Source organism: Notechis scutatus, chromosome Z (assembly GCF_049901735.1).
Source record: "Notechis scutatus isolate UNSWTSFEM ecotype Mainland chromosome Z, rNotScu1.2, whole genome shotgun sequence".
Classification (NCBI taxonomy): Eukaryota; Metazoa; Chordata; class Lepidosauria; order Squamata; family Elapidae; genus Notechis; species Notechis scutatus.
In genome coordinates, this window is record NC_142025.1 from 93,257,476 (window position 1) to 93,283,585 (window position 26,110).

At 40.7% G+C, this 26,110-nt stretch overlaps 1 protein-coding gene across 4 annotated transcripts in view; it reads left to right on the forward strand.

Annotated features, from left to right (window-relative positions):
* RARA (retinoic acid receptor alpha) overlaps positions 1-26,110 on the forward strand; it is a 219,840-nt gene that overhangs the window by 47,879 nt on the left and 145,851 nt on the right. Inside the window, exon 1 of one of the 4 annotated variants that reach the window (XM_087947975.1) lies at positions 12,234-12,407. The exons of 2 other annotated variants lie outside the window; for them this stretch is intronic. The gene's annotated coding sequence lies outside the window, so the exon portion shown is untranslated. Of the gene's footprint in view, positions 1-12,233; positions 12,408-15,351; positions 15,466-26,110 lie in introns of those variants that run through there. One more of the 4 variants, XM_087947976.1, reaches the window with a different exon arrangement.

Genomic DNA, 26,110 nt, shown 5'->3' on the forward strand with positions numbered 1-26,110 from the left:
TGAAAAGTAGAGCAAAGCCAGAGGTCGATATTTTTGCTGCAAAGAATCACAAAAGCTTCTGGGCTGTGCACAAGAAGGGACACACATGTCAATGCAATTCAACAACATAAAATAAAGAAATACAAATAAAACAAATCAACAAGAATCAGCCAAGCATCTCTGATTAGATTTTATTCACTACTAGAATCTAATCAGAGATGCTTTGCCGATTCTAGTCCAATGACCTGCTCCAGCAGGGTTAGAAGGGAGTGTGTGTGTATGTGTGTGCATAGCTATCAAAACTCCAAAAACAGGTCAAGTAGCTCTGGGGAGGCCAGTCATAAATTAGAAGACTTGCTAAACAACTGGCCATTAAGTGAGGACCACTTGTATTTGGTTTGCCAGTCGCCTGGCCACACCCATTGAGTCACATGACCACCAAACCACACCTACCCGATCATGTGACCAGCAAGCCACGCCCAGTCAGCAAGCCACGCCAGCCCACCCAGTCATGTGACCAGCAAGCCACACCTTCAAATTATGCCACGCCCGCAGAAATTTGAATCCCACCCCTGGGTCGGGGGCACCGAGGATGAGTTTGTAGCACCAAGGGGGCGGTGGACTGAAAAAGTTTGGGAAGTTAATCATGGTATGAAATGAAATGCTTTTCTTTTATTGGATCAGAATGTAACATTAATTGAGATTATATGATGCTGAATTGTATTAGAACAGTAGTGTGGTGCACGGTAAAATGCATAAATTCAATCCTATTGCATAAAATTAGAGTTTTATTATAAATAAATCACATGATTTAAGCAAAATAATCAGACAGGTGCAAACTGCTTTGTCTCATTTATACATGTTGTTTTAAAGATAGAAATATTGTGAACTAGGATTTCAATTATTTGTTAAATAGAAGGCATCCCAAGAGTGAAAACAGGTGTTCAAATCTGCAAAATGAAGAAATATATACTGTTGAATACAGATTTCATTTTATGAGAATTTCAACTTAATTTTAAAAAAAGACAATTTTTGGTTATTATGCATAATTATTTCTTAAGATATTGGAGGTTGAATGCTGTTTCTAGAGTTTGACAGCAGGGTTTTAGTCTCTTTTATTACAAAATTCTATCTCACTCCATCCCTAGTAAAATTAAAATATATGCATTCATGTGTGTGCATGCGCGCATGCACACACACAAACACAAAGAACAAATGCATATATAAGTCCTAGATAATACATTTTTCTTGTGCACAACTTGGCTTTTCAGAATCTCCCATTTCTTGACCTAGTTCTGAGGATGCCTATCAGCTCTAAATAAGACATAGTGAAATTGCAGTTCTGTGTTGTGGAAGGATTGGTATGTGCATTTTGATAGCTGGTGAAAAATATGCCACTGTTGGCAAAATATTCCAGGTCATCTCTGAATTTTTAATTATCTTTCTTTGGATAAGAAACTTGGACATTTAAAAAAAACTGCAGAAAAATCTGTCTCCATTGAAAACCTTTTTCTATCTTTTTTTAAGGCAGTCCAAAAAGTAGGAGGCTTGGGTAGGTCCCAAACAAAATATCAAAATATTACTCTGTGAATACCATCAGTTTGTTTAAACCAGGGGTGGGCAAACTTTTTGGCTCGGGGGCCGCATTGACTTTTAAAATTTGACAGACGGGCCGGGTCAGCACAAGATTTTTTGGGAATTGCCCCCCCCTTTCTTCTCCTCCTTCCCCTCCCCTCGGAGGCCCCCTGAGTCAGGAGTTGCTACCGCCGGCGCGGCTCCAGTCCCACGTTGCCTCGGGAAGGGAAAGGCAAAAAGGAAGAGCCACGGTGGTGCTTTGCAACGGCAGCAGTGGCACCGGGGTCAGGCTCAGCGGCTCCTGGTTTTGCCTTTCCCTTCCCAAGGCAACGCGGGACTGGAGCCGCGCGAGCCGCGCCGGCGGTAGCAACTCCTGACAGCCCCAGCTGGACACCTGAGCGGAGCCCGGGCGGAACTGCCTGTTGCTGCTGCGGGCGTCTGGCTGCCCAAGTAAAGAACCGCACCAGCTCAGGGCAACTGTGAGGAGCAAGAGGGAAAGGCAGAGAAGGAGGCAGAGAAGGGGAAACCGGAGCGCCGCCGGTCGCCTCCTCCAAGCAGCCCGCCCGCCCGCCGGGCTTCCCCTCCGCCGCGCGGCTTGGGGCCAGGCGTGAGCGCCCGCGAGGAAAAAGGAAGCCGCAAGTTGCTGGGAAGTTGCTCGGGTGCTGGGAGCAGGCTTTTAAAGTGCCGCCCGAGCAGGACCGCCCGAGCCGGAAACGGGGCACCAAGGCAGGGCAAGGCTCCACCAGCAGCGGCCTAGCTTTAGGTGGCTCAAGCTGCCCGCTCAAGCAGCCCGCCCACCCGCCGGGCGGAACCCTTCCCACTCCTCGGCGGGAAGACGCTCCAGCCTGCAAACTTTGCCTTTGCAAAGTTTAAGCCTGAAGCCCCGGAAAGAAAAGGGGGATCGGTGGGGACTCACCTTCGGAGAGGTCGCACTCGAAGGTGATTTCAAACTCCCAGCCGAGGCCTTTGCAAACTTCTTCTTCTCTTTCCTACCCAGAGAGTGCTCCGCACTGTTTTGCAGCTTTGGGGGCCACGCGGCACAGGGCAATACGCCACGCCCAGCAATTTTTTTTCAGGGGCGGGCCGGATTGGACAGACCAACGGGCCGGATGTGGCCCGCGGGCCATAGTTTGCCCACCCCTGGTTTAAACCCATCATCTTTAAGGATTCTAAGATTGCTCTTTGCTTAATGAGGTTAACATCTGTGAGAACTGAATCCTGATTGGTAATGCTTAGAGGAATATCTGAATGGACAATAGAAAGATGCAGAATGGACTACAGAAGGATGGATGTAAAGATAAATAGGAGCTTTTGTTGAGAAGGGTGGTGGATTGGCCTTTTAATTACTCTATTGCACTGCAATTTTCAACGGTCTGTCTGGAAAAGGGGAAAGCTTAAAAATAAGTGCTACAGCTAGAACACAATCTATGCTTGATTTAATGTAGATTTACATTAACCAAAATTGAACGGTATGGTAACACTCCAACTATTTAATCATTTCCCATCTGCATAAACTTTATTTTAGTGAGGTATCTCCACTTTTCTTTGGGAGCTCAAAAGAAGACACACACACACACACACACACACACGCACATGCACACACACACGCACGCGCACACACACACACACACACACACACACACACACACACACACACTGCTTAGTACTTGAGTAATCCTTTGCAATAGGTGGAGCTGACAGAGTTGCTGTTCTCAAAGGCAGCTGCCATGGCTGTGGATAGTGCTGAACAGTTTTAGTTCAACACCCCAAGTGTTACCTTCATTTGTGAATTCAAGATTATAAATGAATAGTTTGTGTACAGTGAAAACCAATAAGATTATTTTAGTGTAAACATTGATGGTAATAACCATTTTCCTTATTGAGCAGTTATTTCTTTCCCCACCACCCTGCCTGTTCAGAAACGTTCCTCTTTAGCTGGAATGAAACTATATGATGTGGGTGACACCAGGAAACATTGCGTCAGGCTTGATGACTGCTTCTTGTCAACTAGTTCTTTTTTCTTTTAAAAAAGGAACTTGGGTTTCCCTGGGAAAATACGTGTGTGTGTGTGTGTGTGTGTGTGTGTGTGTGTGTTAGCGTTAGCCATCTGTAACCCAAATTGTGAATTTGTTTCTGTTATATGCTTTGTCATGTTGTAGGCAAGTGGAAATACAAAGTTGATTTGGAAATCAGCACGCCTCATTTAATGTAGCCTATGTTAAGAAAAATTGTGTTTTCAAGATAAATACAGTTCAGGGGCCTATAGAACTCGTTGCCCCAAAAAGCTGAGGTAGTCACTAGCATTTTAATTCAAGAACTAATCACACAGGAGCTTGAGGTTGAGCTTCAAATATTTTCCCGGTTCTCTGTCTGGAGTTGGCAGTGCTGGAGTTTGATTTTAACTCCTAAAAATAATCTTTTCAATATTAAGAAATATTTTTATGGCAGAGTGAGAGAATATGTCATTTGGCTGCCTCAGTAATCATCGTAAGCAGAAGATTTGTGGGGATAGTGGATGATAATTAAAGGTTAGAGAAGGTGGTTGAGACTCTAGTCCTGCATTGTGGACATTTTTAAGGAGAAAAACTTAACTAGATAATGTATCTGTCTCAATATTGCCAATGCGGTACTGGACTATTTTTTCCATCTTTGAATGCATTATAACTAGTGTTCTATCTTTAATGCCACATTTTCTGTTAGGTTGTCAATCTTTCATACAAAAACATGGTACTTTGAATATGAATGCAATAATAAAGAAGTGCATTTGAATAATTTTGAGTGGAATCATTCTCCCAAAGCCATAAACCAAGTGGCCGAGTTCATGCTTTTAACCATAGTTTGTAGAACAAACTAAAATGATTTGGATCACACATAGTAAGCAATAAAACAGTGGCTCATAAACCACATTAATTAGTTTTACATAATGTGCTGAGACAAACTCAAATTAATGGCTACTTAAAGCATCTGTATTAACCTGTTCCCCTTGTCCTGGCTGATTTCCCCCCCACCCTTACATTTACTCTTTATTTTTATATCGTGTGTGTGTGTGTGTGTGTGTGTGTGTGATAAAATGAATGTAGGAAAGGAATTTTGTAAAATTGTGTTTAAAAAGAGGATTATCTGGATCTTTTTTAGTCACGTTTCAGGCCTGAGCATTTAACTGGACCATACTGATCTGGTAGATAATTATGGATTGAGATGAGAGAGTTTAATACCGTTGATCCTCTTGGACCAAGAGGAGTTACATGGGGGAGTTCATTTATAGATATAGGGTCAGGTATCATTAGTATGCTGATGACAGCCAGTTGTACATCTTGACACAGGGCCAATCAGGAGATGAGATAGAGGTTCTTCCTGGTGTCTGGAGGCTGCTAGGATCTGGAATAAGCAGAGTGGAATGTTGGTGAGTTAAGGCAGTCAGTTCCAGTAATTTTCCATATTTCATCCTAGAGATGGTTACACTGCATGTACAGAGTTGACTAGTAGTCTGGAGGTCTCCTTAGACTCCTGCTTGAACATAAGATAGTGGTTGTAGCCAGTCAGGCTTTTGCACAGTTCCCTCTGGTGTACCAGTTATGGCCATTTCTGTATCAAGAGGCTCTGCTCAGGGTTATTAATGCGTTGATTTCTTCTGGATTAGAGTTTAATAATGCACTATACATGGTGCTTCCTTAAAAACCAAGTGAAAGCCTAAAGGCTATAGGTGGAACCACTTTTGAAGATACTGCTAGTTTGAGAGCTGTATTGACTGCCAAGTAACTTCTGGATGCAGTTCAATAATAGTCACATTTACATGGCTGAAGACTTGTAGCTTAGAAACCATTTATTCCCAGTGCCATCTGCTCATCAAGCAAAATCTGGAGGAAGGGACTTCCTCTGGGACCCAGCCATTTGGGAATATGTCATTGAGGCAGGTGTTCTGTATTGCAGTTCCCTTTCTCTGGAACAGTGTACCTCTAGAGATCAAAACAACTCCAATGCTGCTAAGATTTCATAGGACCACCAAGACCTAGCTCTTCCAGAGAGTTTTTGGGGATGACCTGAACTTGTTCCTTACCAGAAAAGAGTCTACATTTGATGGTTTTTGGGGTGTTATTTGTGTGTGTGTGTGTGTGTGTGTGTGTGTGTGTGTGTGTGTGTGTGTGTGTGCATGCACGTGTGCGCGTGTGTGTTCTGGAATATTGGTTGCAATTTGTATCTTAGTTGTATTCCTTTCAGAGTTGCTCAATTGGGTCAGCATGTAAGTATATATAAATAAATGAAGTTGTGAAAGTTGTTTATCTTCTGTGACTTGCCTATGAGGTTTCATCAGAGTACTAGAAGAAAGGGTTCCATTGCTTTATCATTTCTATAGTAACTAATGGGACTGGCAGCTAAACAGTATTTTGCAATCTTAACACATTTCCCTTAAAAAAGAAGAGAGAGGAAAAATGATTTTATGTAGGGATATTTGGCCTGCAAAAATCTGGATGACCTCTCAATGGCAGAAAAGAGTTACAGAAAACTCTACTACTTTTCTGCCATATTAGTCATCTAAATTTTGCAGTTTAGCTATACTATAGATGCCAGAATTTGCTGCCATCACTTCTTCCAGATACATTGGTTGACCCACAGATTATCCATCAATGCTTTCTAAAGGTTAGAATTTTGCAATTCTAATATTTTTGACTGTTGATGAAAAAATGGGTGGTGTTTGGTTTTTTTTGTAGAATGCCTTACATGTGGATTGAACAGAATCAATATACCTTGGCTATATTCTGCTTTGTGGTAGGGCATTTTTCCCAACTATCATAGTTTCCAGTTTGAAAAATCATTTTTAGGGGGATTTTAGAAGAGTACTAGGCAGTCCTTGTTTGATATTTGGATAAAGAATGTTGGTAGGACTGTGTTTTTCGCTTTTTGCTTTCTTGGTTTGTTTCTGCTTTGAGAGTCATATCATTACTCTGTTAAGTAATGAAGATACTTGAGCATACTCTGCCTTTCCTCTTCCTATATAATAGTAGTTGCATGTCTCAGGAATATGGCAGGTTGGTTAAAAATCTTGTTGTATCCATCATGGCAAAATCAGAACACAGAGAAGCCCAAACAGATGTCTTACTTGCCACTATTTTCTGTTTTAGGGAATGTGAGTTCACCTTCCTAATACAACTTGCCATGGATCTCTGAAGCTCTTTTCCTCTTGTCTTCCCTCCTGTCACCTGATCAGTTTGATCTTTAGATAGGATGGAACAGTCCTCATGCGCCTGGAGAAGAAAATGCAAAACAAGTTTTGCACAGAATAAAGAATTCAAGTTGAGGAACTCTGGGAGGGTTTGTCCATTATAATGTTTAGCGTAAGTAGCCTAAAGGGCTGCGCAAAAGCATTTGAAAGAGCAGAAATGTATGTGTGGAAGCAAGAATGAAACACCTCTCTTTGAATTGTTAAGAGACCCATACCTTTTGCAAGGCTGCTTCACACTTGGATTCAAAGAGAGGTGCTTTGTTTGCACGCCCACATGTTGCGAAGCGCTTCTTTCATATGTTTGCACAGCTGTAGTGGCCACTTCAATAGAAATAAACCCTGCTGTCATTACGAGCCTGATTTGGAGAAATTGGTTATGTGGCCCAAAGAGTGACAGATTTTCCAAAAAAGAGAACTATGATATTTTGCCCAAAGCTGCCATTGATATCTGTTGACTTCCAAACATTTTGAGGAATTGCTTTTTGTAGAAAGACAAACATTTGATTTCCAAGGTCATTGATTTGCTGTGATGTTTCTTACTTATTTTTAAAACAACCCAACTCCTCCCCAACTCTCATGACTGTGGTGCCCAACACATTTGATTGAAAAATAAGGATGGCCACAGCCAATCTATGCACTTGGAAAGTTTAAACTTTTCTTTAGAATTTCAAGGAAAGAGGTAGAAGCTGCAGATTATATATAACCAGGGGTGGGATTCTACCTGGTCGGACTGGTTTTATAGAATCAGTTGTTATGATTCTACACAGTTTGGAAAACCAGCAAATCGTGCCACTGGCTGGCCCCTCCCCTTCCCTCCCACTCACTCCTTACCTGGCATGCATGCCATCAAATTTGCCAGCATTTGGTAAGTTGCTATTTTTCCTCCCCCCCCCCGACTATCAGCTGTTCTGATGTGCCGGGATATTTAGATTAGCTAGAAAGCAGGAAATTGTTGGATTTCTTGCTTTCTAGCTTATCTAAAAGCAGAGTTTAACCTTTCTTAGGACTGGAGCTTCTATTTTTCAGTGCAGACTCAGGTAGCAGATTGCAGAAAGATAGATCTCTGAGTGAATCTGTGATTCTGTGAGCAAAGTTTGCCTGCTTTGCCTGCTTTTGGGTAAAAGTTGCTCTTTTTTATAAAAAAAAATCAATATTTACATAAATATTTATAATACATACAAGCCACACCCAGCCAGTCACATGACCACCAAGCCACACCCACAAATTAGGCCATGCCCACAGAATCAGTTGTTAAGAAATTTGAATCCCAGCCCTGTTATATAACCCCTTTCTGGAAACTCCAAAGGTGACCAAACTGTGACATTGTGATATGACATTTTTATTTAAAAATACATAAGTTAAGCCTTCAATTACTTGTGCAAAAAATGAAAATAAAAAATAGATGAATGATTAAAAGGTTACCTGGCTTTTTTTATAAAGTATTTATTGCATACAAAGCAGTTGTATCCAAGTTTTGGTTTGGGAAAAAATCCTTATTAGGCCAATGCTGTTATTAATTCCAAGTTCCAGGAGTTGAACCTTGGGCCAGGGGCATCAAACTCATATCGTCACAGTGTCATCATGTGACATATCAGGACTTTTTTCCCTTTGCTAAACTGGGCATGGGCGTGGCCACCATGTGACGCATCCGGCCTGTGGGTCAGCAGTTTGGCAGCCCTGCTTTAGGCTTTCAACTGCTTCTATTGGGTTGCCAGTGGTGGAATGACTAGTAGGCAAAATAATTGGCTGAGATACTTGCTTTGTCAAATAAATAGCCATAGACAAATAATGTCAACTCTAGCAAGATGGAATAACAATAAAATGTGAAAAATGATATTGACTTGATAAAAATGTGATATGTCTATCTATTCTCACCACTACCACCAAAAAATAAGGAGAGTAACTAGTGAATAATACAATATCACCAGCAAATAAGTATATCCCTGATAAAAGGCAACAGATCTACTGGTGATAACTACAACTAGAAATTAGTACAGAAGTTTGGAATTGGTATAGAAACATATGCAGTGATAGAGATAAAATACATTCACAGTGGCATAACAGTGGCATGAAGACACTGGAAGATCCTTGCACATCATTTTCCAGGAAAATTATCAATAACTAAAATGCTATGTACATCATTTATTAAAAATGCAGTATCCTTATTCTGTATAGTGACACCAATAACACAAAAACATATACCGGATAATGCTCAAGTTAAAAAAAAATCTGTGTTTGTGCCTGTGTGAGTGTGTATATATTTCAGGAGAATGTGTTTTGAAGATACTATTCCATAGCAATGTTTTATATATAAAACCTTGAGGTGGAGGGGTTTTTCAAAATGGAATTCTCCTATGATTATTCCAGGTTTCACTTATGACTGTTCCTTGGGCTTGCTGCGATAAAGGTACATATAATTTTAATATTTTTTTTAAAAAAATAAAAAATCCTCTTGTTTAAAAAACTCTTGTTTTTTCATAAGTGAAGAAAACTAGAATGTTTTTTTAATTAAAAGACTGTAGTTGCTCCTTAAAATATAGTTTGAGTTGATTTCATATCATTTAAAATATATTTGAATATCTTCAGAACAAAAATAAAAATAAAGGAACAACTTGTAGACAATTTTCTTTTTTTAAAGGTTAATTTTTTTTTACATTTGTTTGGTTCTATGATTCTGGGTGTCAAAATATTTCATCTCTATATGCAAGTTGTAATTAATGATTTTTTTCTTCTGTTTATGTGTGTCAAATTTTGGAGACTGTCTGTACAAGTCCTTGCAGGGACCTGAACCCCCTTTTTTTTTTTGGTTTCTAGTCATATAGCCTTACCTACTATTCCTTATTGCTTTCTATTAATAATTGATAAACAAATGCTTACTTCAAATTGTATTTGGTGGAGGGGGGGGGGGTTAGGTGGTCCCTTCTAGTTTAATGATACTTAAGATAACTTTGCATCCTATGTCTTTGGTGAGGAAAGTTCCTGGCTTCAGTTAATTGACTGATGAAAACATCTTTCTTAAAAATTTCCCCATTTTTAATTCTGCCTTTGGTGCGTTCTCTACTTTTCATCTTTCCAGTGCACTTTTGTCTTCATTAGCTTGCTTGCCAACAGTACCCTAAGTCTTCCAATCTGGAGTAGTTTCAATAGAGTTAAAAACTTTAAACCTACAGTAATGATATTTGGGATTGGGTCATGTGTATTTATCCACCCAGCTGGATTTTTCTCTGTTCCTTTGAAATCTTTTCTTCTTGCCTTTCATAAGGAGTGAGATGTCTCTATTTGCAGTGCTTCGCTTGACTGGATCTAAATAGTGCTTTGAAATGGGTTAGTGAACAAGCAAGGTTCTCCTTTGAATGATCAGGCTGGAGATTCTGGATAAGAGTCTGATGAACTGAGTCAGAGTTCTGCAGTTCAGTGCAGACCTTATGCTTCCTGCTTAAGAAATGTGCCAGTGATGTTACATTGGGAATGAATGAACTGCCATTCTTGGGGTGCCTGATTAGTGTGGAAAATCATTGATGGATGTAGAACTAAAGCACCCGAAAAAGGACTTTCGTTAAGAGAAGATAAAATATGGTATCACGTTGTTAAGGAGAGCAATAGGTACTTGAAAATGAATTGGGGAAAAACCCAGCAAAAGCTCAAATGTGGATGGGGAAAGAAGGGGAGTTTTCACTGGTCAGGTGGCTGGATTTCATTGAATTGCCTTGTCTTGCAAATGTTCTCATGGTTATCAGAAACAGAATGAGTTATGCAGAATAGAACATGCACGGTACAGTAATATGTGTGAAACTTTTTACAGTGTAGTATATAGAAGTTGCAGCTTTTCTGGAGCTGGTTTGAGATGACACAAATATGTACAGCCCTAGCTTTGTATGTGCTAATGCCCTGCTTTGTTGTCATGGCTGCATTACAAGACTAATATGTGTGTTAGACTGAGTCCTGTGTGGCAATTCTATCTCATTCGCAAGTGCTGTATTTTGAAATATTTGCATAAAAAGGCCTTGATGTAGAAAGTCTACAGGTTATTCTGTACAGAAAAGAATTCTTTTTCCATTACCCTCATGATCCCTTCCAGAAATATTTGCAATTGTTAAATAATCATGGTCTTTGTCATGGACTGAAAACTGTTTAAAAATTATATAAATGGAAGAGTGATATTTTATGGCTCCAAGAATTCATAAGCAGCATGTTGCCTTTGATGGTGAAGACTGCTCTAGAAGGCAGCTCATTCTTTTGGACCCATAGTCCCAAACTCCAGGTGTTGTGTTTTCTCTTCTTGTCATTACATACAGGTGACATAGCCACCTCCTGCTATTATAGTCTATCATCCCTGCTGGTCCCACAGTAGGAAATACCTTTGTATATTTCTAACATACTGTCATCAGAGTATTGACATGTAAACCTTTCCCAGTTTTTCATTTAGATTCAAATTTTTAAAATGTATTTACCCACAGACCAATTCTGCTTTGGGTTGCTGAATAAACTGGAAGGTTTTTTTTTTATTTTTTGACACTGGATGGCATTGGGCAGAGAGAGTCCCAGATTCTGGGGCTAAAAAGGCAATGGCATGCCTATCCAGTGAATCTCTGGCAGAGAATGACCTTAAAGGAAAAATCCTTGCATTTGTGAGTTGAAGCAGCATGTGGTTGGGTTGGTTTTGATGGTGGATGAGCCCAGTTGGTGTGATTTGAAAACCATGACTTACGTTTTATCCTTAGTGTGTTGAAAGAGCCCACCTGATTCTGACTCATTAAGCCATAGCTTAGAGTGACACATGGTCAAGCCATGCTATGAAATTAATGATGCACTTCCATGGTATAAACCTTGTTTCTGAAATATGTGGGATGTTCCTCCCTCACATGATACCAGTGGAAAGCCCAAAAATCAAAATATGAACTTTTTTTCCTCTTGTTCTTCTTCTTGTTGTTGTTGTTGTTGCTATTCAGGAGCAGGAGTTGGGGAGGATATTCCAGTATGTTTTTCTTTCAGCAGAGAGGTCAAAGAAAAGGAGAACAGGAGAGGGAGCAATGTCGCCAGCTTTCCTTCTGCTCCCACGTTGCCTTGCCTCGAAGATCTTGACAAGTAGTAAAAGGGATGGACAGCAGGCATCCTGACTAGTCCTGAGGTTGGCATTTCAAAATGTTTATATCTATGTGGGTGGCAATATTTGCAGATGGAAGAGGAGAAAGCAGACACTTGCCTAAGGATTCCCATAATCAAAAGGCACGCCATCACAGCATCAGATCACCTCTATAACTTTTATGTGGTCCCTAGTGCTGGTATTATGAACCTTTATCCTTCTGCGCTCCATCTCTTGGGATATCTATTTATAACCGGGAAGCTGCTTATGTTGCCATGTCCGCTGTTTTCTGCCCAGACTGCGCCGCTGCGGACTGATTCTCCGCCTGCCTTGTATCTTCCAGACTCTTCTCCACCCCCACCCCTGCACAAGCCATCCCCACCTCCACAATATGGATCGGAAATAGTTTATTCCCGGATTTGAGCTAGAGAAATGATACTTCTATCCTTTGTGTCCCTCCCCTTCAGCAAAGACATGGAGATGGAAAGGCCAGCAGCTGGGATTTCCGAGGGAGCCGGGCGCCAGGACTGCCGGCTTCTCTCCCCGCTTGTAAGCAGAGGAGTGGGTTGGGGAGGTTTAGGGATGTGATGAGAAAAGGAGAGATTTGGCAGCCAAAACTCCCTTGGAATGGCCTCATTGTCTGGGAAGGGGGGTTAGGGAGGAAGAACGGGCTTTGTGAATAATGATGAAGAACTTGTACATTGCTAGGTGTTTTCCTCCAGTGACACTTTCATCTTTATCTCATATCACAGGGAAACTCCTCTCATCCAATAAAACTTTGTTTTGCTTAAAACTCAAAAATCCCATGGGTTTATGGAAATATTTGGACTTTTTAGTTTGGAGTAGTTCAAGGGCAAAGCTTTGTAGTTTTCATTGTTTGAAAGGCAGAGCTGGAGAAAGCTGGTGTTGGGGTGACTCATTAATGTTCCTGTGGATATGTGGCTAGGTGGATTCTTGAATGATAAAGTTATTGTGGCTTCACGACATGATGACAACTGAGGCTTATTTGTTGGAGGCTGTATACTCATTATGAGAGTATGAATGAAAGTTACTCTCAGTCCAGCCTACCTCATAGGAGTATAAGTATGAGGAAAAATGTATAAGTTGCCTTGAGCTCCTAATAGGAAAGTGAGACGTACATTTAACATTTAAATAAAGAAAGAACACCCATGGGCTTTCCAGAGGCATCGGTTGACTCTTGTGAGAATCGGACACTGGATCAGAGAGGCTTTTGGTCTGATCTAGCAGAGCTCTTAAAGGACTCCCTCCTCCTCTCCCCTCATTTTAATAGTGGAGAAAATAAAGTTGCTCAAAGATGCACCAGTGGATTTGAAGCCAGTTATAATCTAAAACAATATTCTAAGAAAAGATTTTCAGAAGGTTTAGCAGCTGCTTGAGCTCTTGGGCCATAAGGAGTTCAATTTGTTTCTGCCAAATTGTTTCATATACGTGATACCTCAGTTCAGCAAAATATGCAAAACCAAGGAAGGATCTTGCCAATACAAATAAAAATGTTCCAAAAATGGGAATGGATGGATGTGAATTACAGTGAGAACTTGGAGATTGGAGGACTCTGCAGGCTAGAAACTCCTGAACAGAATACATCAGTTGAAGTGAAAGCATTTTTTGCCACCAAGAGATAATACATTGAATCATAGATCAAACCATTCAGTTAAATGCCTGAAATTATTTAGGTTGTCAGGGAATGAAAAAAAGTGCTAAGTTCTGACTGTTTTCCCTTACATGTAGCAAGGAGAACCTGCTTCTTGAAGCTTCTTGTGCATATTAAATAGACACTGAATTCCTCATGGCCAGTGTATTTACCCGATTTTTACAAACAAGTCAGTTTGTTAAACAAACAAACAAAAACAATATATATAGTTTCCTCCTTAATCCTCGCTATAATCTAGTTAGGTCAAATAGGCTAGGAAGTTGACAAAAACCATGGAATAAATACTTCTGGATTGGAAATTTAAACCAATACAAAACTTGAGTATTCAGTGGCTTTATTTATTTATTTAGATTTATATCCTGTCTTTTGTAGAGGAATTCCATCCTAGTCCTCCCTTGCTGACATATTTTTTTTTCACTTTTCATTATTGAAGTGGGAAGAAACAGGTATGGAACCAAAGGAAGAGGTATGACAACAAACTATGGGGCAGAGATTATGGAGCACTGAGTACCTATTTGAGAGAAGCACTTAATCTCCAAAGCCTTTATTTCAGATATTTCTCTGCTGCTAAAGAGACTATAAGCTTAAAAAATAAATGAAATGAATAACAGCAGTTTTCCTGCTAAGGCTACTACTGGTCTTCTGTCTTAGGGGTATGATCTATGGCCATCACTAAATAGCCTCACAGTAACTGGAGTCTTGGGGGGGGGGGAGACTCTTTGATCTTTGTGTTTAAGGGGTGTGTGTGAGTGGGGAGTTGCATTGATCTTGCTTCATCTTTATATTTCCCCAGACACAGCCCTTGGCGTTAGAATGTTTTCTCTGGGTGTACTCTTGAAGTAAATGAGAACTGAGTGAATAAAGTGACCACATTAACAAGACATAGGCAGCCCTGCCATCCCCAGAGAGGGCAGGAGTAATTACCTGTCCGTTCCTGTATTGTTGCACCTCCCCCCCAGTCTCGTGCATGTGCACTTGCCTTTCCCACTTCCCACTGGTCACTGCACACCCAGTTGGGTAGCAAACTGTAATCACATTTACGGTGACAAATGTGGTTATTAAAGAAAATGGGTTAATCCGCCTCCCACAGTTGGAGGCGGCTTAGTGGAGATAGAGAAGGGGAGGGATTTTCCTCCAATATCAGAAGGGGCAGGCAGAGTGGACCAGGAGGGAGATCAGTGGATGAGTGGACAGCTTCATTTAACCTCCTTGATGTGGCAGGACAAACAGAAAGGGTGGTGGTGGTGGGTGAGCTGTAGGTCAGTTCTTTAAACACGCTTGGTTGACATACAAAGGTCAATAGCCACTGAGTCATTCCCTTGGTTTGACTATTTGATTGTGTGCATGGATGGCATACATTTCTTGTCTTCTTGTCTTTATGCAGTCTTTAAAGGTGGGGGAGAGTGAGTCCCCTACAAGGATTATCGTTGTGATGGTAGGGAGCGATTGTGTTTTGACCATTGCAAGAAATTGTTATTGGCCAGGGGGTTGCCACACAAAATGGACCTAGTTGGGCAAGCATTCTCCAAACAGGTGCCATTTAGATGCCTTTGACTGCAAATCGTATAATCTGTAGACTGCATATCAGAGGCCTTGTGGATTTGGCATGGGGACTTATATTTCAATATACTCAGTGTATCTTGTAGCTTTCATTTTGGGGGAAGGAAATGTGTGAGTCAGCAAGGGGCCTGCCAGGGAGATTGCTGCCAAGCAAAATGGGCGCTTCCCTTATCTGTGTCTAGGCCTGCCCCACTAAGGGTTTAGGGATGGCGTGGAGGAGTCCCGTTTGCTCCCATTTGCAGCTCTTTGCTGTGCAGATAAATTTGACCTGCTGCTCAGATCAAGTGGATTGCATAATCTGAATGCATGTCTTTCTACACCAATTGCATGGTCTCACTTGGAGTTGAGTGACTGACTAGCTTTACATCCTTGAAAGTAAGATTCTAGACTTTGGAACTATGAAAAGCAGCTTGAAAGTTTGTGGTCAGTGTTTTCATGAGATTCTTTTTCCTTCCAAAAAGGATATACATTGTTTTCTGTTGTTCAAGGGGTATGTGTGTGTGTGTCTAGCTCTTTGTTTCTTCCTTGTCCGCTCCAAGATTAAAAGGAATGCAAAATATGCAAATCTATATAATATTAATTTGTACAATTTATTCCAATTTCTAAATTTAACTTTGGGACTTTTATAATAATAATACATCTATGTCAGTTATTTCTACTGCTTTGTCATTAGAATATATTTAATCCAGGTGTGTAAATAGTGATATGTTTACTCAGTGTGGTTGGTGTCCTGGATGTTAATCTTTTAAATCATGAGCACTTGAAAATGTTAGTCACTTGTAGCTTTGAAAGGATTTAAACTAGTTGTGTGTATTCAGGTGTGCTAGAAAACATTTTTTGTGGTAGCTGGTGTGGAATTATTTGAATGGCTAGATGAATAGCCTAGCATTCTTTAATCTTGAGCCATCCTATTGACTTGAATAAATCTCTCTGTGATGCCTTAAATACATATGTGGGGAAGTGAGGTTGATAGCATGTCAAGAATTGGTAGTGGATAATTTCTCCTAATTAATGATGATAAATAGGAAGTGGCTACAGAATAATTCTTTTCATTTGTAGTAATTTATAATAGAAGGTTTGACAATAATTTCACTCGTAAGGAGAAAAGAAACTAAACCATGGAAATTCTTCTCATTAATATTGCACTTCACTTTTTCATTTCACATTTCATGTATATAAATAATAGCATAGTTTTTTTTATGAAACACTGTCTACAACACAACTGGAGTGTCCGTTATTATGAAAGGAATTAAAAATGTTGCTCAGCAAAGTTGTTAAAAAGATACTGTTTGTGGCCAGATATGCTCTTTGCACACAATCCCATTTTTTGGAATTTCCCTTGAATATCAGAAAGCTGATCCTCTTTTTTGGCTCTCTCACTTCCTGCCTTCCAGAGGTTTGGGGAGCACATATATAGGTTTCCTAGCTTGATTGTAGAAAGCAACATGATGAGGAAAAAATCTACAACTCTGGCTATTGCTTCCTATCTACGTTCATTTTGGAGGGCTAAGGTACAAAATGTGTTTTGTAGATCTGACATCCACCGTTCTTTTAGTTTGCCGTAAGCCAGCAAAAAACAACCTTCTAATGGTCAGAAGCACACCTGATGTTCTTTGAAAAAGAGAGAGAGGAAGAGAGTGGGAGGGAGAGAGGGAGGGAGAGAAGGGGGGGGACTGCCATGGTAATAATTTGGGTGGCAAAAAATGATTTCAGGGACTGATCCTGGACTATTTTGGGATGCATTTCTCCAGCAATTTTTTTGAGACTTATCTCAATTCCTGAAGAGTTCATGAATCCATAAAAACCATTGATCTGCAATTATCTTTTTTGGGTTTGTTGTTTAATATTTGGAATAGTACAGTAAAATTTCCAGGTGGTGTCTAAAACCAATCCTATTTAACTTTTTGAGATTTTTGAGATAGGTGTCTAGCTTCTTCCATTCAGAGGTGCAGCTGAAAGCAAGTGTATTCCTTGAGTTGACAGAACTTGTGCACCCCATGTTTCAATCCTAAGATAAGGGTTAACAAAGCAGTTTGTTACGTTTATCTAACACAGTTTATTATTTGGGCATAGTGTATTGTATTTTAATGTGACCTGGTTTATACAATGTACTGTACTAAGAAATTCTTGGATGCTGGAATTATAAATTGCCCATTTCCATTTTAGTTTACTGTAACAATTTGTGCAGAACTGGATACTGGTTTACCTTTTAAGGGTGGAGAATAACAGATCTGAAGAAAGGGATATTCCCAAAGGAGCTGCTTCCTCCCCTTTTCTCTCCCCACTGCACCCAAATTCCTCCAGCTTTTTCACACTGCTCAGTTGGGTTTTTCTAAAGATAAAACTATTATATTCCTCCCACCCCCGATTCTTCCACCCCCAATTCCAAATCCCCATAGCCTTTTTTTCTGAAGGCGTAGGCGGATGGGTGGGGTCCAGCCACCTGTTCCTGAGGCAGCATGGCGCGTCTGGGCCTTCTCTGGGGTAACTGGAGTGGTGCATTCTTGGTGGTAATTTTAGCTGCTGAAGCTGAGCTGCTTCAACAGGTGGAATTTCATTTTGCTGTTGAAAGGCCTGTTGTTGGGAGGAGGGGGAGAACTTGTCTCTATAGAGACCGGGAATGGGTGGGAGAAAGGGAGAAGGGAATATATAGTAGATGCTGTATATTAACATCCCGGGAAAGGCGGAATCACTTCTTTTTTATTTCATGGTGGCATCTAACCCTTCCCCTATATCTAAAATTTCCTGGGAACTTATTAACTATTGCAGACTGTCCAGTAGCTTTCTAGACTGGGAATTGTGCAGATGACAGACATCCGGCTTTTGAGGGGGCTAAATTGTTTAGGGAGCAGAGACTTTTTTTTAAGGAAACTCCAAAGCAGTCTGTGTAGCTTACCATAAGGCACCTGGAGAATGAGCATTGCTGATCTGCATTTTTTTAAAAAAAGTAATAGTGGCCCATCTTCTTTTCTTCGTTAGTGTCACTTGTGCAGTACATTTTGTCTTGGGCAGTACATTAATATAAGAATGAGAGCAAGTTGTTATTGAGATGCTTTTTTCTTCTTCTTGCTTGCAAGAGGCAACATGGCATGCAGGAGAAGGCTTGTTTCGAGATAAAAGCTTTCTTAAATCTACTCATCTCTTTAACTTATGCCCAAATAAGTAATCATTAAATTATGTTGAAAACAGTGAAGCTTTTGATTAAACCAGTGTAGGACTGATATTATTTAATGGAAAATTAGTTTAATAGGAATAACAATTCTCCCACGAGCTGCGAAGAGCATCCAGTATTGGGAGGTGCTTCAGTCTCTGCTTATCTAGTCTGGGCTTAATTTGTGGAACGCTCCTCCTCCTCCACGGGACTCCTCCCCAGCATTCCCCAGTTTTGGCTCATACTCAGACCACATTACACTCCCTACAACTACACGGGTTCTCAATCAATTGGGAAAAGAGTCATTTAACACCTTGGACTCGATTAATCCATCTGGGGGCAGTCATAGATACAGTGGAAGGCAAAGTTTTCCTGTCAGCAGATAGACAAAACAGCATTCATCAATTAGTTAAGGAGGTCAGGGTTCATAGGAGGGTGTCCCTAGCTGATCTATCAAAATTGTTAGGCAAGATGATCTCATGTATATCTATTATTCCTTGGGCCCGCTCCACACTAGATCCTTCCAGTGGTTCCTGCACCCGTACTAGCAATCCAGCCGAAGCAATTCCAAATACAAGGTCAAAGTTCCATCACAGGTCCTCATATCTCTCCTCTGGTGGACCAGACCAGCCATAAACAAAGGTTGCCTATTCAAAGAGCCCCACAGACTTACCATCACCACCGATGCCAGCCTAATTGGATGGGGAGCTCACTTTCAATTGCTCACAGCCCAAGGCCCCTGGTCCTCCATAGAATGATTGCGCAGCATAAACTGGCTGGAGCCTCGAGCAGTACACCTGGCTCTGCAGCTTCCTTCCACAGGTACGCAACCAACACATATTAATATTGACCAACAACGTAACTGCGAAAGCTCACATAAACAAACAGGGGGGAGCTCAGTTGAAACACCTCATGCGAGAAGCGGAGCATTTGTGTCGTTGGGCAGAGAGCAACCTGATTTCCATCAGTGCAAAACACATTTCAGGACTGGCGAATACACAGGCAGATTGGCTGAGCAGGGCCACGATAGATCCATCGGAGTGGCGCCTCCATCCGACCCTCTTTCAAGAGGCAGTCAGGACATTTGGGCAGCCAGTAGTAGACCTGTTTGCTTCCCCCCTCAATGCTCAGTTCCCGAGATTTCTTTCCAGATACCCCTCGCAAGGAGCGGAGAATTTCAATGTGCTCCATTGCCGTTGGCCCCTGGGGCTTCTGTATGCATTCCCGCCACTTCCACTGATCCCCAAGGTCATCCAGAAGCTGCTCGATGAGAGGGCGGAACTGCTTCTGGTAGCTCCCTACTGGCCCAGACAGTCGTGGTTTGCAGACCTCCGCAGTCTATCTGTATCACCACCATGGAGAATTCTGCCAGACAGGGTCTTGTTAACCCAAGGACCCCTTCAACATCCGGACCCTCATTGGTTGCACCTGACTGTCTGGAGGTTGAACGGAGTCGTCTGAAGAGCAAAAAGTTTTCCAACAGTTATCGCCACCATCCAAGCTGCCAGACACCCCTCAACAAGTCGCATCTACAATGCCACGTGGTCCAGTTTCTGCAAATGGTGTACCAAGTCTCAAATTGATCCCATTTCTTCATCTGTGGCTCAGATCCTAGAGTTCTTACCAGAGGGGCTTGACGGGATTATCATCTAATATGTTGAAAAGACAAGTGGCGGCCTTGGCGTTAGTTGTCACTTATGAAGGTCTCCTATCTCTTTCCCATCATCCACGCATACAGTGTTCCCTTCGAGGAGCCATGAACTTATGCCCGCCAATGGTTCACTGTTATCCACTTGGGACCTTAACATGGTCCTTCTTGCACTCACTAAGTGCCCTTTCGAGCCTTTGCAATCGTCAAGTCTCCAATTTCTGACATATAAAGTAGTTTTTCTTGTAGCGATCACTTCCGCTCATCGTATTTCGGAACTGGCAGCCTTGTCGATCAGACAAGATCTTTGCATCTTCCATTCCGACAGGGTCGTCCTTCGTCCCGATCCTACGTTCATACCCAAAGTTAATTCAGCCTTTTACAGGGCACAAGAACTGATACTTCCTAATTTTTGTCCCAGGCCATCCCAAGGGCTGGAACGACAATGGCACTGGCTGGATGTGAGGCAAGCGTTACGAATATATATTCACTGCATAGCCTCTTTTAGAAAAACGGAGGTTTTATTTGTGTCTTTTCAGCCCAACAATCAGGGATGCAAGGTCTCATCCTCCACAATAGGCCGTTGGCTACAGGCTGCAATAGCGAAAACGTATCAGACTCAAGCACTTCAGGTGCCCAGGGGCATAACAGCTCATTCAACAAGGAGCACCGCAATATTGGCAGCATGGGCCACACAGGCACCAATCACTGACATCTGTCATGCCGCAACCTGGGCCTCTCCATCTCCTTTCATTAGGCATTATAAAATAGATGTGTTTGCATCAGCCGAGGCCTCCTTTGGCAGAAGGGTTCTGCAACAGGTCCACAGGGACCAGGAGGGGATCCCAAGACAGACGGAGTCCCTCCCGTAGGGCAGGCCAAGCTTTGGTATGTCCCAGCTCGTGGGAGAAAGGGCATTGGTACTTACCTGACATGCCCATTCTCCTTGAGCTGTGAAGAGCATCCAACCCCACCCTCTTCCATCTCGTGGGATCCTAAAATTCCGCCAACGAATTTTTACAGTATTAAGGGCAAGGGTGTTTGTTTCTCTCATCTTCGCCAAAACTGGGGAACGCTGTGGAGGAGCCCCGTGGAGGAGGAGGAGTGTTCCGCAAATTAAGCCCAGCCTAGATAAGCAGAGACTGAAGCACCTCCCAATACTGGATGCTCTTCGCAGCTCAAGGAGAACGGGTGTGTAAGGTAAGTACCAACGCCCTTTTTTTACTGTTACAAATTATACTTTTATCTTGTTAGCAAATAATAGGGTATAATCACATTGAGATTCCTGTCCCTCTTGTTTACAAAAAACTTTCTCTTTTGAAAATCCAAAATCTATACATACAGTAATTTTAATCAAAGATGTGACAAGCACATATTGAATAGTAATACTTTGAGTAAATCTACTGAAACTAAATTAATTCCAATTTAATTATTCTCTGTCTGGTTGCTGTTGATAATTTGTTAATTTGATAATTTGTTTTACTTGAATAGTGTGAAGATTTTAGTAGTTTCAAATAGTTTTATTGTGCTGTTTTATTTATTTCTTAGCATAGCTTAGAATAAAAATTGATGAATAAAATTTACTTGTGTGATATGAAAATACATGATGAAACTTCAGAGCCAGTTCGGTTTAGTGGTTAAGGCACCACGCTAGAAAACAGGAGACTGCGAGTTCAAACCCTACTTTAGCTATGAAAGCCAGCGGAGTAACTTTGGACCAGTCACTTTCTCTCATCAACTCTTAGGGCTTTTGTGGGGAAAATTAGAGGAGGAAGATGTGTTGGATATGTTTGCTGCCTTGAGTTATTTGAAAAACATTAAAGATGGGATATAAATAAATAAATAATAAAATTATATCTAGTGAATGTGAAAATGTTAATGTAATGTCTAAAAAGTTACCTATAAAGAGACAGTTAGAGACGAAAACAACTTTTGCCCATTAATTTATGTTGGATGTTTCGCCGTATATACCCTCACTGCAAATATAATATAATCTGATCAGGGATGTCAAACTCAAGGCCTGTGGGCTGGATCTGGCCTGTTGGGTACTTAGATCTGGCCCGTGGGGCCCATGTTCTGTTTTTGCTAGCAGAAGGCTGCAGAAGGCCATCGTGGCTGAAAACGGAGCCTCAATGAGTGACATGGAGCTGGCCACATCCATTCTGGCCACGTCCCCAGGGCCCCCTGAAGTCAAACAGAACCCTAATGCAGCCCTCAATGAAATTGAGGTTGACACCCCTGATCTAGATGGTTTGTCCTCCCTTTCTTACCCTCAGTGGTGTGAGGAAAAAAAGTCAATAGATGCCTTTTTTTTCTTTGAAGTTAAATATTTGTTATAGCTTTAGATTATTTATGGTGCTATGCAGATTAATAGAAGTGATCTATGTGCTGAGTTCCCATCCAATAATTTTGACTATATTCCCAGCATCAAGTTCTGGTCTGGTTTGTTGCAAAAGAATTGATAAGCAATGTGGTTAAAGTACCTCTGTAATTTGAAGTGAACCTGGGTGACCTTTTTTGGAGTGGAGAAAGAGATCTGATTGCTTTTCTAATATAGATGAGTGGGAAGAGTGTTTGGTTAAGTCAAGCAGTTTGAGTCACTTGTCTGACTATTTTGTCTCAGAATTATTAATGTATTTCTTCTTTAGTAGCTAGGAAATATGACAGTCAGAACCACAAACTGATCCCCCCATTCTGAGCTATTTAGCATAAAAGTAGCAAGCTCAAAAATTACACATGATGTTTTGCCAGGGGAAAACACAGAAAAAGTTTAGAGATGAGAATTAATCTTACTTTTCCAATTCCCCTAGTTCTGATGGAGTGGTCTAATGCTTTCTTGCCAGAAATATTTGGATTATGTTCTCTCTGTTGTGTACTTCCTTTTATGATAACCATCTTGGGCAGCTTCATGCCCAGCTAAATATTTAATAAAGAATTTCCATCATGGGTCCGCTGACTGGAGCTGGGGAGAAGGGAAGCTTCCAGCAAATATAATTCAGTGCTCCCTCAATTTGATGAAGCATTTATTGCACAGTTGCTGTCTTCATTCACAAAATTTTATATTGAGCGAGGGAAAAGTGGCAGCCAAAAAAGGGTACTTTTTAAACCTTTCTTTCTTTTTCTATTGCTTTTTCCATATCCCATTCCTTTTCTTTCCTCCACAAAATAACTTCTTGCTGCTTTTGACCAGTGTTATTTGAAAGTCCCTTGATCTCCTATAGGGATGCCTCCTTACTCAGCCAGGTCCCCCTTCTTTTACATGTTAGGGGGCGTGCATAAGCGCACCAACGTGCCTACCATCCCTGTCCTATTGTTTCTTTTTTTTTCCCCTTTCCATTTCATGTATTCATAACCATGCTTATACTTATACCTGTTATCTTATAATCGCTTGACAAAATAAAATAAATAAAAAATAAAAATAAAATGTTCTCCTGTGTGCCAACTGTGAGAGGCGTGGGCAAAGACCCTGAATGAGGGAATCGGCTGTGATTCATGTTCTTTTCCTTCCCCCATCTCTCTCAACAGTATGATTATGACTCAGATTCAATAGCTTAAATTCATCTTCCTGTTCTATTAGCGCTATCCCATTTGGATGCTGGTATCCTCAGCTCTCAGTGTAAGTGTACACCATAATCACCTCTTTAAAAAGTTGGGTGTTTTGCTTAGTGTTATCTCAGTCTCTTTGAATCGTTGGTTTGACTCCCCCTTCCCCGAAACAAAGTTGTTGTCGTGTGTTAGGCTAATACCAAATACAAGGAGGAAATCCACAAAGCTGTGACCACACATCAGATTGTCATCACACTTCCTGCTCTGTCCCCACTTCACATTTACTGGGGAAGCAAGGGTGGAGGAAAGAGGGTGGCATTGCCATAGCAACAAGTTCAGTGTTGTCCTGTTATGGCTGTCTAACTAGCTTCTGTGTTATACTAGCCAGTCTGAAACATAGTCCAGTGAGTTGGGATCAGAAGTTTTTTTTTTTCCAATGCAGAATGGGAAGTTGCGGGGATATCTAGGAATATATGCCAAATGCCTAGCTTAAAAAAAATGTTTGGGGGTTTTTTTCCGTCAATTTTTTTAAAATTAATTGGTGAATTAGGGGTACAGAAACCTGAACGTTCTTATGAAATCTTATTTCTTTAATATGCTGATCATGCATTGAAGTTAATGAGAAGTAATAAAGAATCCTAGTTGCTAAATTGAAGAATGCTGTGATTCATACTTTCAAGATATGCCATTTTAGGCAAATAAGACCCAGCTATGGAAATTCATCAGCGAGAAAAAAAGAGTTGCACACAGACTTGAAGTTGCCATGCATCATTTCAGTTCTTTTAGATTTTTCTTTTTTATTATTAGTTTATAGTATAAAATACAAAAATGAAAAATAGGGGAAGGAAAAGGAAAGGGAAGAGTGTAGAAAAGAAGGGAAAAATAAAGAAAAGGTATTGACTTCTGATTCCCTTTGGTGCAGTAAAATAAGATAGTATCTATCTAATCTATCTAATCAGTAAAATCCAAAATCAAAGTTTTGTTTTTTTCACCTCAAGCACAAAGTCCAGAAGTGGTTTCTAAGTAGAAACAGAAGTAGTTATGTTTTTTCTTTTATCAAAGCAGTCAACTAACTTCATCAACTTTTATCAAAGTAGTCAACTAACTTCATCAACTTTTGCAGCCATTCATTGTGGGGATTAAAGTGTCCTTCCATTAAAGTAAACCTTGCTGCCATCAACATATATAAATTCATAGTTCCAATTTTTTTTCATGTCTTTTTCTGTTAAACCCAAAAGCATCATTTCAGATCTAGAGTGAACTTTGAAGTACAACATTTGGTTAATATTATTGATGGTAAAATACAAGAGCATGGTTGAAAGAGCAAGGCATGTTGTGGTATCTGAGTTGTGGTTTTTGTTCAGGGGCCCTTTCTCTACCTGAATGGGGTCATTAGTCCAGCTTATTTTGGACACCTGGAAAATACAACATAGACATTGATTGTAGGTCTTAAAAACTATCTTTGATTGATGAGGAGAAGTGAAACTGGGCAACACTGGGAATTGAAATTGATGACAGGGAAGTTGTGGGTGGGCACATGCTGGTTGAAGGCCTAACAGGAAGTCCTTGGTTGGCATTGTGCCTGAAGCTGGTTTGGAAATGGATGTCAGCTGGTATTTCTAACAACTATTCTACACAATGATGATGTTACTTTACCATCAATCTATCAATTGTAAGATAGTGAAATTGGAGGGTATAATGTCACTGCTGCAATTTAGTAGGAAGTCATGAGGTGGGTTGATTTAAGTGTGAAGTAATGTGGCAAACCTTCATTCTTGTGCTTTCTATAAACTCTTCTGGGTTTTGTTTAGCAGTTATCCAGTGGATACAAAATAAAGGCTCAGTGGCATGCCTATGTGATAATTCCTGATTGCATTATCTAGCTTTTGTTCAATAATTAAATACAGACCAAATCTAAGATGGCATCCCAAGTTTTTAAGCAATACAACTAACCTTAATCTACCTCTTTGGCTAACTTATCATTTCTCTTCGCCTGGTTTCCTGGCTAGTAAAGTAAGTAATAATTAACAAGTTTCCTTCCTGCGCTCTTCTACACACACCGTGTGGACTGCTTTCTTCCTCTTATACCTCCACCTTGCACAGAATTATGAAACTATCAGAACAATGTATACAATGTACCTTCCTTTAAGAGCAGGGAGATAACATGCCATATATGAGCTTTTACTTAACATCCACTTTCCTCTTTATTTTTACACATATTTATCCTGTGAAATATTTTGAATGACATTGACCACTGGCTTCATCCTTATTGGAACTCCTTACATGTGGGTAGCTGGATGTTACCTCATGGGGTTAAAACCTTGTACGGAGACTTTAACTCATACACCTTCAACTTCATACTGTACTTTAGCTTTAGCAATTATCCCATTCCTGGTACTGAGAAGTTGAAGGAAGGGATATCTGGAAGGATACGATTATGAAATATGTTATTCCAATCTACTTTGAAATAAAACCTGTTTTTTTTTAAAAAATGAAAATAATATATAGTTGGCATTTTGTCTATACTAGATTATTTTTATTGTTTCTTCCCCAATAGGGTTAAACACTGTTTTCATTCCCCCCCCCCTTCTTCCCCCCTCCTTTTGTTCCCTTTCTTTCCTCCTCTTTGGGTATACAGAGTCCCACTAGTGAATTATTGCATCCTTCATGCTTGG